The sequence below is a fragment of the Psammomys obesus genome, unplaced genomic scaffold, assembly GCF_907164565.1.
Source record: "Psammomys obesus unplaced genomic scaffold, mPsaObe1.curated_primary_1811, whole genome shotgun sequence".
Lineage (NCBI taxonomy): Eukaryota > Metazoa > Chordata > Mammalia > Rodentia > Muridae > Psammomys > Psammomys obesus.
The window spans coordinates 18808290-18818289 of NW_026596079.1; positions in this window are offsets into that span (position 1 = coordinate 18808290).

The window sequence follows — 10000 nt, forward strand, 5'->3', positions numbered from 1 at the left end:
ATTCTTAAACCAGCTTTATACCCAAATCATCACACAGAGACTAGGAATTGTTTAATTAACCTTGAGCATAATGCTGGGCCCTAGTTACTCCATCCTAAACCTCCAAGCTCGCATAGTTTCCTACCATTCAGATTTCACCCATTATACTTGCTTTTAGTCATACCTTAGGTCCGGTTCATCTCTCCTCGTGGTTTGAAGTCCTCTACCGCCCATCTCTGCTCTCCTACTCCTCCCACTCACTTCCTTCTCCTCCCCATGTCCTACTCTATTCTCTCCATTGCTCAGCATTGCAGCTGGTTGTTTTATTGACAATACAGAGAACAAATGGTGGCATGTTTACACAAACTTGAGACAGGTGATGCTTAGAATAAACATCACAATGCGCTGTCCGAATTGAAACCAGATGGGGGTAGAGAAATCAGCATTTGAATGAACAAGGGTAAATTGTGTACATTCCACAAGAACATTATACCAAGCCAGGTGCTTCAGTTTTAAAGCCTGTTAATAATGGAGCACCCATTTAGCCATCATTTATTGAGCTCACATTATGTGTCACTCACTGTATGATTGTAGGGAGCCATGGGCTGGAGTTTGTGGTCTAGCCACGGCCCTCACGGTGTAACTGTGGCCACCTGGAACTCTCCTGTCCACAATTCCTTTCCCTTAGCCTTTCGATGGGTCACCTCTTCATCTTTATCAGCTAATACACAGGTCCTTGCCTACATTTGGTTTCCTAGAAGTCTTCCTGACTCCCAAATGATGCTAGAATCTGTCTCTTTTGGCCTCCCTTGCTAGCTCCTTATTCTTCTTTATCTTCAAGGATGTTTTCTGGGATAGAATTGACATTTCTTAAAGTCAGGGGCTATTTAGTTTACACTTCTGTCCCCAGGAAAGAATGCCAATCATTTTACTTAATATTGCTTTTAAAAATTGCTGGTGCTTCTGGTTTGCATAAAAGCTCATGTGAGCCTACCTACCTGTTTCTCTCTCTGTAGCCAGCCCCATTGGCCCTGTATGCCTGGGTTTCCTGGAAATGGCACCTCTCCTCCCTGGCCCTGGGCTTCAGCTCCATTCTAGCCCCTTGCCATGCTTTCAGTTCATTGGTCTTCCTCCCAGGCCTCCCACCTCCACCTCATGGCCTCGTGGTTTCCACAGCATCTTGTGAATAGCTCGCTCCCACCTCACCTTCCTGGCAGTGGAGTGTTGGTGTGAGAACCAGGCTCACTGAAGTCCCAAACCTCAGCCATCACTGAGGGCGGGAGGGGCATCAGGAGGCTAGGGCGCCGGGCTTTCATCGACTGAGTTACCATGATCATTTCCAGCACAGAAAGGGAAGGTAATGAGTTGGGCAATGTTGCTGTCTGTTCACACACCTCCACCCTCTTGCCAGTGAGTGAATCACTCGGAAGTGAGAGCATGGCTACTGCAGGTGCGACTGTCTGCTCTCCGGCTAGGGTGGGACACTGGATTGGCTACTTGGATTGCAGTAACCAAATACCCGACAAGAAGCAATTTAAAGAAGGAAAGGTTTATTGTGGCTCACAGTTTGAGAGCACGGTCCTCCACTGTGGCAAAGACCTGGTAACTGGAGTTGGAGGCAGCTGGTCACGGTGCATCTACAGTTAGGAAGTAGAGAGACATGAGTGCGTGTGTGCTTTCTACGTTTTACTGCCTAGGACCTCAGACCATGGGATGGCGCAGGATACATTTAGCATGGGTTTCTCTCTTCAGTTAAACCTCTTTTGAAAACTCCCACAGACACACCCTGGTGTTTGTCCCTAGGTGATCTCAAATCCTGTCTCTTTGCAATAAAGATTAACTGTCATAGATCTCTTGTACTGTTAGATGTCCTCACTTGAGCCTTTTCTCCCAAATAGGACCTGTTACTGGTTATTGGTCTTCTGTCTTTTACATTCTTACACATCTACAGTCTTCACGCTGGAGCTAGGATTTTTTTTTTTTAATGTTTTTGATTTTTATTTATTTTTTTTAATTTTATTTTTTTTCTTATCAGTTACATTTTATTAACTCTGTATCCCAGCCGTGTCCCGCTCCCTCATTCCCTCCCAATCCCACCCTCCCTCCCTTATCTCCACCGTGCCCCTTTCCAAGTCCACTGATGGGGGGGACCTCCTCCCCATTCATCTGATCCTGTTTTATCAGGTATCTTCAGGACTGGCTGCGAAGCTCTCCTCTGTGGCCTAACAGGACTGTGGAGCTAGGATCTTACCAAGGTTGTTTTCAAAGTTGTCATGATGGCCGTGAAGTCCTACATGGTGGCCTCCCGGCCCAGTGCATCCCAGCGCACTCTGTTCCACTTGGTATTGGTTCTAGCTCTTGTTGGCCTCGCTAGGCTCTTCAGGCCCCGAATTCCCGCTCCCAGCCCTCTGTCTATCCAGTTGCCTCTACCTGGGGACATTCTCGCCTGTGATCCTATACACAGCCCTTGCTTCCTTCCTAAAGGAAGGAGGGTCCTCAGAGGTCACTGTCAATGTTACAGCCCTACATTTGTCATGTCCTTGTTCAAATGTCACAGTGCCCTGTGCTTTTCCCAGGGCCTAGGGAGCTAGAATTAATGATGCACCATGGAATTACTCATAGCCAGATCATGAGCCCCAGGACTATGTCCTTTGTGGTGGAGCCCAGCTTTCCCATCACTGCCTTTAAAGTGTCAGTCCCTGGAAGAGCCACGTGAGGTACAGAAGCTCAGAAGCTGGGGCCTTGAAGCTCAGAAGCCATTCCCTGCAGAGCCAGGCCACCAACGTCACAAATGTCTACAACACCCGTGCAGTATGCCGTTTTATAAAAGATGAGTTCTGCTTTGGGGAAAACGTGGGTCTCATATACAACTCTAGCAAATGAATTCAAACTGGTGTTTAACAGAAAGATGGGCCACTCAAAAATTTTAATCTCAGAAAGTAGTTTATTTACAGCCAGCTTTCCGGCGCTTTGGGGGTTGATAGGAAAACAAGCAAACTGGCAAAAAACAAAACAAAAACAACAACAACAAAAACCCAAAGAGGGGACACAAAACCTTATGAAGCTCTGCGGTGGCGGGATTGCACAATCATCACACCGGGGCAGCTTTGCTGCTTTCTCTCTCTGATTCCATCTTCTGGCTGAATCAGACCTAGCTTAATGTTTTGGACCCAAACAAATCGAATGGGAATGTCCTGAGTGAGCCAGGTGATAGTTTAGTGACTGGCACCTCAGTTCCATCTTCCCAAATTGTCACTTGGAAATTTTTTCAGAAGTTGTGGGGCAGGGTTGGAGGGGAGGATGGGGGAGTTGGGGGGATGGGATGAGTGGAAGATGCTCATGCATTTCCCTTGTTCTTTTTTCCTCCTCGGCACGGGGTGGCTTCGTCTCCCGAGGCTTTGGTGTAGCATTGGTGCAGCCTCCCTTCCTTCAGAGAGAGCAGGCCTTTTCTGAAGTGCTGCCATCTGGCCCAGAGACTCAAACCGGGGGAGGCATAGGGGAGAATTGTCTAGCTCAGTCTGGGTCAGATTCTTGTCTGAGGATTTAGAAAGAAAATATTCTTCTGAACCAACCAGGCTCAAGTGCTTAGGGGCAGGCACTGTGGTCTTTAAAGCAGAAAGTGAGAAGAGTGGGTCTGCAGAGGGAAAGCACAGAAGCTGCCCAGACGGTGCAGAGAACTGTCTGCCTTGCTGCTCCCTAATTCCAGGCCCTCCCTGGGCTCTCGGGCCTTTCTCATGCCTCCGTGGAAACTCTGAGGGACAGCAGGGAGAGGAATGCTACTCCCCTACCTCCTCTGCCCCCACAAGATATCCATGTTCTAATACCCAGGACCTAGACACATTAGGTTAGGTGGCAAAGGGGAGGGAGGGTTGCTACTCAGCTGACTTCAGGACATTTATCTGGGAGGTTCCAGGCAAACCCAAGGAAATCATCAGGGTTTTTAAAATTGGAAGGTGGGGGCACATGGAATGAGTCAGAGCCAGAGAGGTGCGGCTATGTGTCTGTCTTCAAAGATGGAGGAAGAGGCTGCTAGGCAAAAAAAAATTCCTGTAGTCTTCAGAAACTAGAAAGAAACAAAGAAATACATTCACTCCCAGATTTCCAGAAACAAAGCTTTGTTGATACTGTGGGTTTTAGCCCAGTCTGTAGGTTAGTATTCTGAACTGTAGAATGCAGAGGTGATCCATTTGTATTCTGTTACTTCCATTGTGGTCATTTGTTATAGAAGCAAGAGAAAGCTAACACATGGAGTAATCCCATCCAAGATGAAGGCTGTGTGATCTGGCTCCTGTTACTTTCAACCCAAGAATCCTGTGATGGCCCACTTGGATCTTTTTTCTCTGGGTTTTAGAATGACACTTCTGTCCCAGAAGGCTATTGCTTTTCTAAATAACATTCCTTCACTCGTTCGTTCAATGGTGAAATCTTTTTTTTTAAAGACCTATTTATTTATTATGTATACCGTGTTCTAGAAGAAGGAAGTCTGAGTTGGGTTTTGGAGGCAAGGAAAGATGCAGCAGGCTGTGTGGGCAGCAGCATCTGAACCCTTGGTTGACCTTTGGAAAGATCAGAAGCCTGGGGGGAATGAAGGCTGGTCAGCCAGATTGGTGGGAGCAGAGGGTGAGGGGGAGCAGTTAGACCAGCTCCAAACTGTAAATTGTCAATGCCACATTAAGTCTGACCTTATTCTGGGGCAGATGTGGCTTTGGGAGATTTTGGATAGGGGCAGGGCCACTGTAGTGTATTTTACAACTCGATAATGGAGAGTTGTGATTGTCAACCTGGTAGAATTTAGTGTCGCCTTGGAAACAACCCCTGGGTGTGTCTGCAAAAGGTGTTTCCAGTGAGGTTTAACTGAGGTGGGCCCACCTTGAATGTAGGCAGCCCGTCCTATGGCTTGGGTATCTCAGACTGAGTAAAAAGGAGCGAGGGAGCAGAACCCAGCATTTCTCTCTCTGCTTCCTGACTGTGGATGCCATATGACCAGCTGCCCCACGCTCCTGCCCTCTCCATTGGGATGGACTGTGCTCTCAAACTGTGAGTCAGAATAAGCCCGTCCTTCCTAAGTTGTTTTTGTAATATATTTTGTCACCAAAATAAGAAAAGCACTCAATACAGATGTTGAACGTAGCTTACCTTCTAAATGTTAAGTAGTTGTTGAACTTCAAGGGATGTGCATTTCTTGGGCCCAGAGATGAGTGCTCACACTGAGGAGAGTTGGAGCTAAGTCCCAGCTACCAGAAGGGCCCCAAAGCCCTAGGGAATTATAGAATTTGTCAGTCTCTAGAAGTTTCCTACCAAACTTACAATACAACCAGATTCTCTCCCAGGCCTGAGCCCACTGTCTGGCAGGGTCTCCTGCCTAACCTGTGGCTGGCCTCCCACTCTTACACCTCAATACCCATGTTTCCTCAACCCCAGCCCTGTCTCCCTGCCCTTCTCCCTCAGGCTAAGAAAGCTCAGGGAACATAAGCAAGGTAATTGTGGAGTCTCAATTCCAGCATACCAGCTCTTGGAGTCAGGAGCCTGTTGCTGTCTCCTGAACACTGAACACACATAGTAGGCCCTCTAGAGCAGTGATTAAGCCTGGTCTCCCAGGCCCAGACCTGAGGTCTTTGTGTAGTACTATCAGAATGTGCAAGAGAGCATTCAGGAAGGAGACACCCTGTATGTTTCTATGCCATTATTCCAGTGGGGACTCCCAGAATGGAACTCTTAGCTCCACCTCTTGGCAGATGTGTCCCTGACCTAGACTAGGAAAGATGATACATAGGGGTATCCAAAACAGCCCTGGGTCCTTCCCTCAGCTCCAGGGTCACTGTATATTTGAGGAATAACTGCCAGGAGTAACCCTTTGACTGCTGGTGGAAAGAGTGGTTTGTTTGGCTTTGGTTTGGTTTTTTAGACAGCGCCTTGCTATGTGGCCTAAGCTGACCCAGAACTTGCTAAGTAGCCCAGGCTGGCAGACATGATCTTTCTGTCTCAGCTTCTCTGGTACTGGGATGACGGACACGTGCCACCATCCAGAGCGAGGCACATTTTAAACCAGGGACGGCTGTGTCAAGAAGCTTGGCTGAGGTGACTCCACTCTCAGCTGGCCCACGCAGGGCAGGAGAGGGAGGGGACCTGTGTCAGTCCACGTTCTGGGCGGAAGGGAGTCAAGGGGCACCTTGGGGTGGATAAGCCAGGGCTTCTCTGGCACCTGAACATCTGTAAAAGGCCTGCTTGTTCATGCCAGAGAAAGCCCCTTATTAGGGACTTCACTTGGAGACTGCATCTATGAGCTCTATGCCAGGCCACAGAGGAAGACAATGCAGCCACTCCTGATGAGACCTGAAAGGCTAGGGTCAGATAGAAGGGGAGGAGGACCTCCCCTATCAGTGGAATGGGGAGGGACATAGGGGGAAAAGAGGGAAGACGGGTGGGACTGGCAGGGGGTGAGGGAGGGGGACACAGCTGGAATACAAATTGAATAAATTGTAATAAATGACAATAATAAAAAAATTTTTTTAAAGACCTGCTTGTTAGGGAATACATGGTGTGTCCTATGTTCCCATTGTAAGGCCCTAACCTCTAGGACCTCAGAATGTAGCTAATTAGAAGCAGGACATTTAAATCCACAGTATTAAAATCTGTATTAGTTAATAGTCTCCAGAGAAACAGGACCAGTAGGGAGTAGAAGAGGAGAAGGGGAGGAGAGAGAGAGAGAGAGAGAGAGAGAGAGAGAGAACACATCGCCCATAAGAACAGTGTGTCATGTGCTAATGGAGATTGGCAAGTCCCAAGATCTTCAGGATGCTTCTGCAAGAACTAACTGTAGCCTCCAAATGAGGGTCACAGGCTCAAGGCTGGAGAACTGTTTTAGGACATGAAAAAAAAATATTGCTTTAGGGTGAAGGCCACAAGACCAAAGGAATTCTTTCTTGGCTGTGGAAGGGTGGTCTTTTTATTGCATTTGGCTTCAGCTGACTAGATGAAATCTACCCACATGAAAAAAGGAGATCTGCTTTGCTAAGTCTAGGAGTTAATCCCACCCACAAGGATGTCTTACCAAATATCTGGACATCCCAGTCATGTCAGCACAGAAAATAAACCATTTTAAGCCCATCCGTTATCATCTTGGCACCCATTTCCAACTCCTTAGACTCCCACTCCAACCAGTTTCTGTTTTGACTAGTATACTTAGAAGGGCGTTCAGGGACAAGCATGTTGAAGTAATCTTGTGGTGTTTTTTTTTTTCCCTTATTTTTTTGTAGCTGTGAATGACAAAATGCCTTAAAAAATAACCTTAAAGGAGAAAGACTATATTTTGGATTTCAGAGGTTATGGTGTATAGTAAGCTGGCTGTGTTATTCCTGCAAGGCAGAACAGTGGAAGGCTATGATACAGTAACCTTAAGGCAGGCAGGAAGAAAAGAGTGAGAGTGAAAACGAGAGTGAGCAAGCAAGAGAGGAGAGAGAGAGAGAAAGAGAGAGAGAGAGCCTGAGGCAGGGTACTCTTTCAAAGACACGGCCCCCTATGTTAGTCACTTTCCTATAGCTGTGATAAGACACCACGACCAAGGCAACTTAGAGAGGAACAAGTTTATTTGGGCTTACGGTTTCAGAGGGTTAGATCTGTGATGGCGGAGTGGAAGGAGGAACAGACATGGCAACTGAAACTGAAGCCACGGGCTCCCAGCTTAAACTGCAAGCAGGAAGCAGGGAGCACACTGGAAGTGGAGCAAGGCCCTCCAAGTGCTGTACTTTCTTCACAAGGCCACACTTCCTAAGCCTCCAAAGCAGTGCCACCAGGCGGGGGGACCAAGTATTCAAGTGCCTGGAACTATCGGGGACACCTCATTCAAACCACCACGTCCCAGTGGACCTACCCTAGGCAACAAGGCTCTCACTTCCATCCACTCCCAGTGTTCTCTTCAAAAGTCACCTTCCTCAGTTCATTTAATCACTGGTTGATCCTAGCCCTCATGGAGCCCATTTCCAAGCCAGGGCCACTAGTATAGATGGCAGAGACTCCCTCTCCTGTCTCGGGGAAGACAGTGGAGGGGCCGCCCTCAGCCCTGTGCACACATGGAGCCACTGTGTCGTCTCCTTGCGACTTCTGTCCAGCATACTGCGGCGAAGCATTGCCCGGCATCTCCACCACCTCTTCGGAGGAAGGATGGCTGGGTGCTCTGAGAACCACCTCTGCCTTAGAATACACTGAACAATAGCGAAGAGGGATTGCATCTCTGCGCGCTTGTGTGTGTCTGCAATGTTTACATTCCTAATAACAGCTTTCCTGACACGCAGACACTCTTGAGGAGGAAGCTGAGAAAGTGACTGACAGTTTCTCCGTGTCCAACAGCTTCTTGGATCAAGTCCAGAAAATGGAGCATTTGAAGAAGCTGCTTTGACACTTTGATGGCAGGCCAGCAGGGCAAGCTGTGAAGCCACCCAAAGGTGGGAGCTCCTTTTCCTGCCCTGTTGAGGCAGTCTTGGGGTGTCACAGTGGCCATCTGCCCTGCAGGAACGAAGCCTCTCACAAGCACCCAACTGAAGAGCCTTAATAACACATGCAGGCTAAGCACAGTATTGCTGCCGGGCCTGCTGGGCCCATAGAGACACTGTTGGTCACTGGGCTCTCCTACAGCATAGATGGAGAAATAAAAGATCAGGGTTGTATGAAGATCAGTGATTGCCACAGACCATTTCCATTTCAAGGAAAGAGAGATTCTAGAAGCATGTGGTCATTAGCAGCCATTGTGTCCAGTCAGTGTAGGCCTTCTCAAGGTTGAAGCACCCCTTTTTGTTGGACCCTCTACAATACAAAAATCCTGCCATTGTTTTCACTTTTCTTCTGGTCTTCCTGGTGACCTTAATGGGCAGGTCCTTCCTACCAGCTCTGGGTTCTCAGGGCAGAGAGATGTGCCCATTGAGGTGCCTTTGTTGGCCTTCATTCTGTAGTAGAGTCTGTCAGTTAAGAGCTGCTCCAGCAAGCAGACCCTAGCGGGAGAGATCCGCAGGTGATGGTAGCCCCAAGTGGAACTAAGGATAGCATGAAAACAGTAAGGGATGGAGAATGGGTACACGAACCTTGCCCTCCATACTAAGAGTATGTTTATATTCCCGATTGTAGTATGGAAGCTGCGCATCATTAACCCCTTAGCATGTAGGCACTTGCATGCTCTGAGGTAACTCTGCTTCAAGGAGAGTCCAGATGGAATTGATATTAGGAAACACTGACTCTACCCAGGGTTCCATGAAGTGCTTGTGTCCAGACATTTGGAGCATGAGAGAGTGCAAGGGGTGGAAATGAGAGGGATTGAGGCACAAGCCTCAGAAATATGTCTGAGAAAATGGTGGGATACTTCCCTGGGGGTAACTGGCCAGAAAAGGCTGCAAAGCCTCCCCCAAAAGTATAGGCTTATTGCCATTGCTTTTGGTTGCCTACTAGAACCAGATGGAAAGTCCTTATTGCTGAAAGCATGGCATACTTTTGTTTTTTAGAACACAGAGAAATCCAGCCGGAACTTACCTCCCTGCTGGATAGCTTTGCTGGAGCTGAAAGGTGTTATGCAGTTACAGTGGCTAAAGGGGAGAGAGAAAAGCTAACAGTGCTATACCCGTGGCCAACCCTGAATCCTTTTAAGATATGTGCAACAGCAGCACAAAGGTTGGATTGGATTGGAAGCATGCTCTACGGGAGTTAGTTTATGCCTGGTGCCATAAACTTTGTCAAAAGCCATTGGAGAGGTCATACCTCTTGGGCCCTAAGACTTAGAGAGAACCTACTGCTGTTTTGTTAAGTGGTTATATTGTCAAACTGCGTTCTATCTGTTGATGTTTGTATTCATAAATTAGTGCTGCCCTCAGTCTTGGCCAGAGAAATTTCTCTCTGCAGTGGTCACCAGTAAATGCAGACTCATAACTTTTCAAACTCCTGATAGTAAGCTACTATTGAGTAGTCAGCCCTAAATGGGATATTTACCTCAAACACACACACACACACACACACACACACACACACACACACACACACA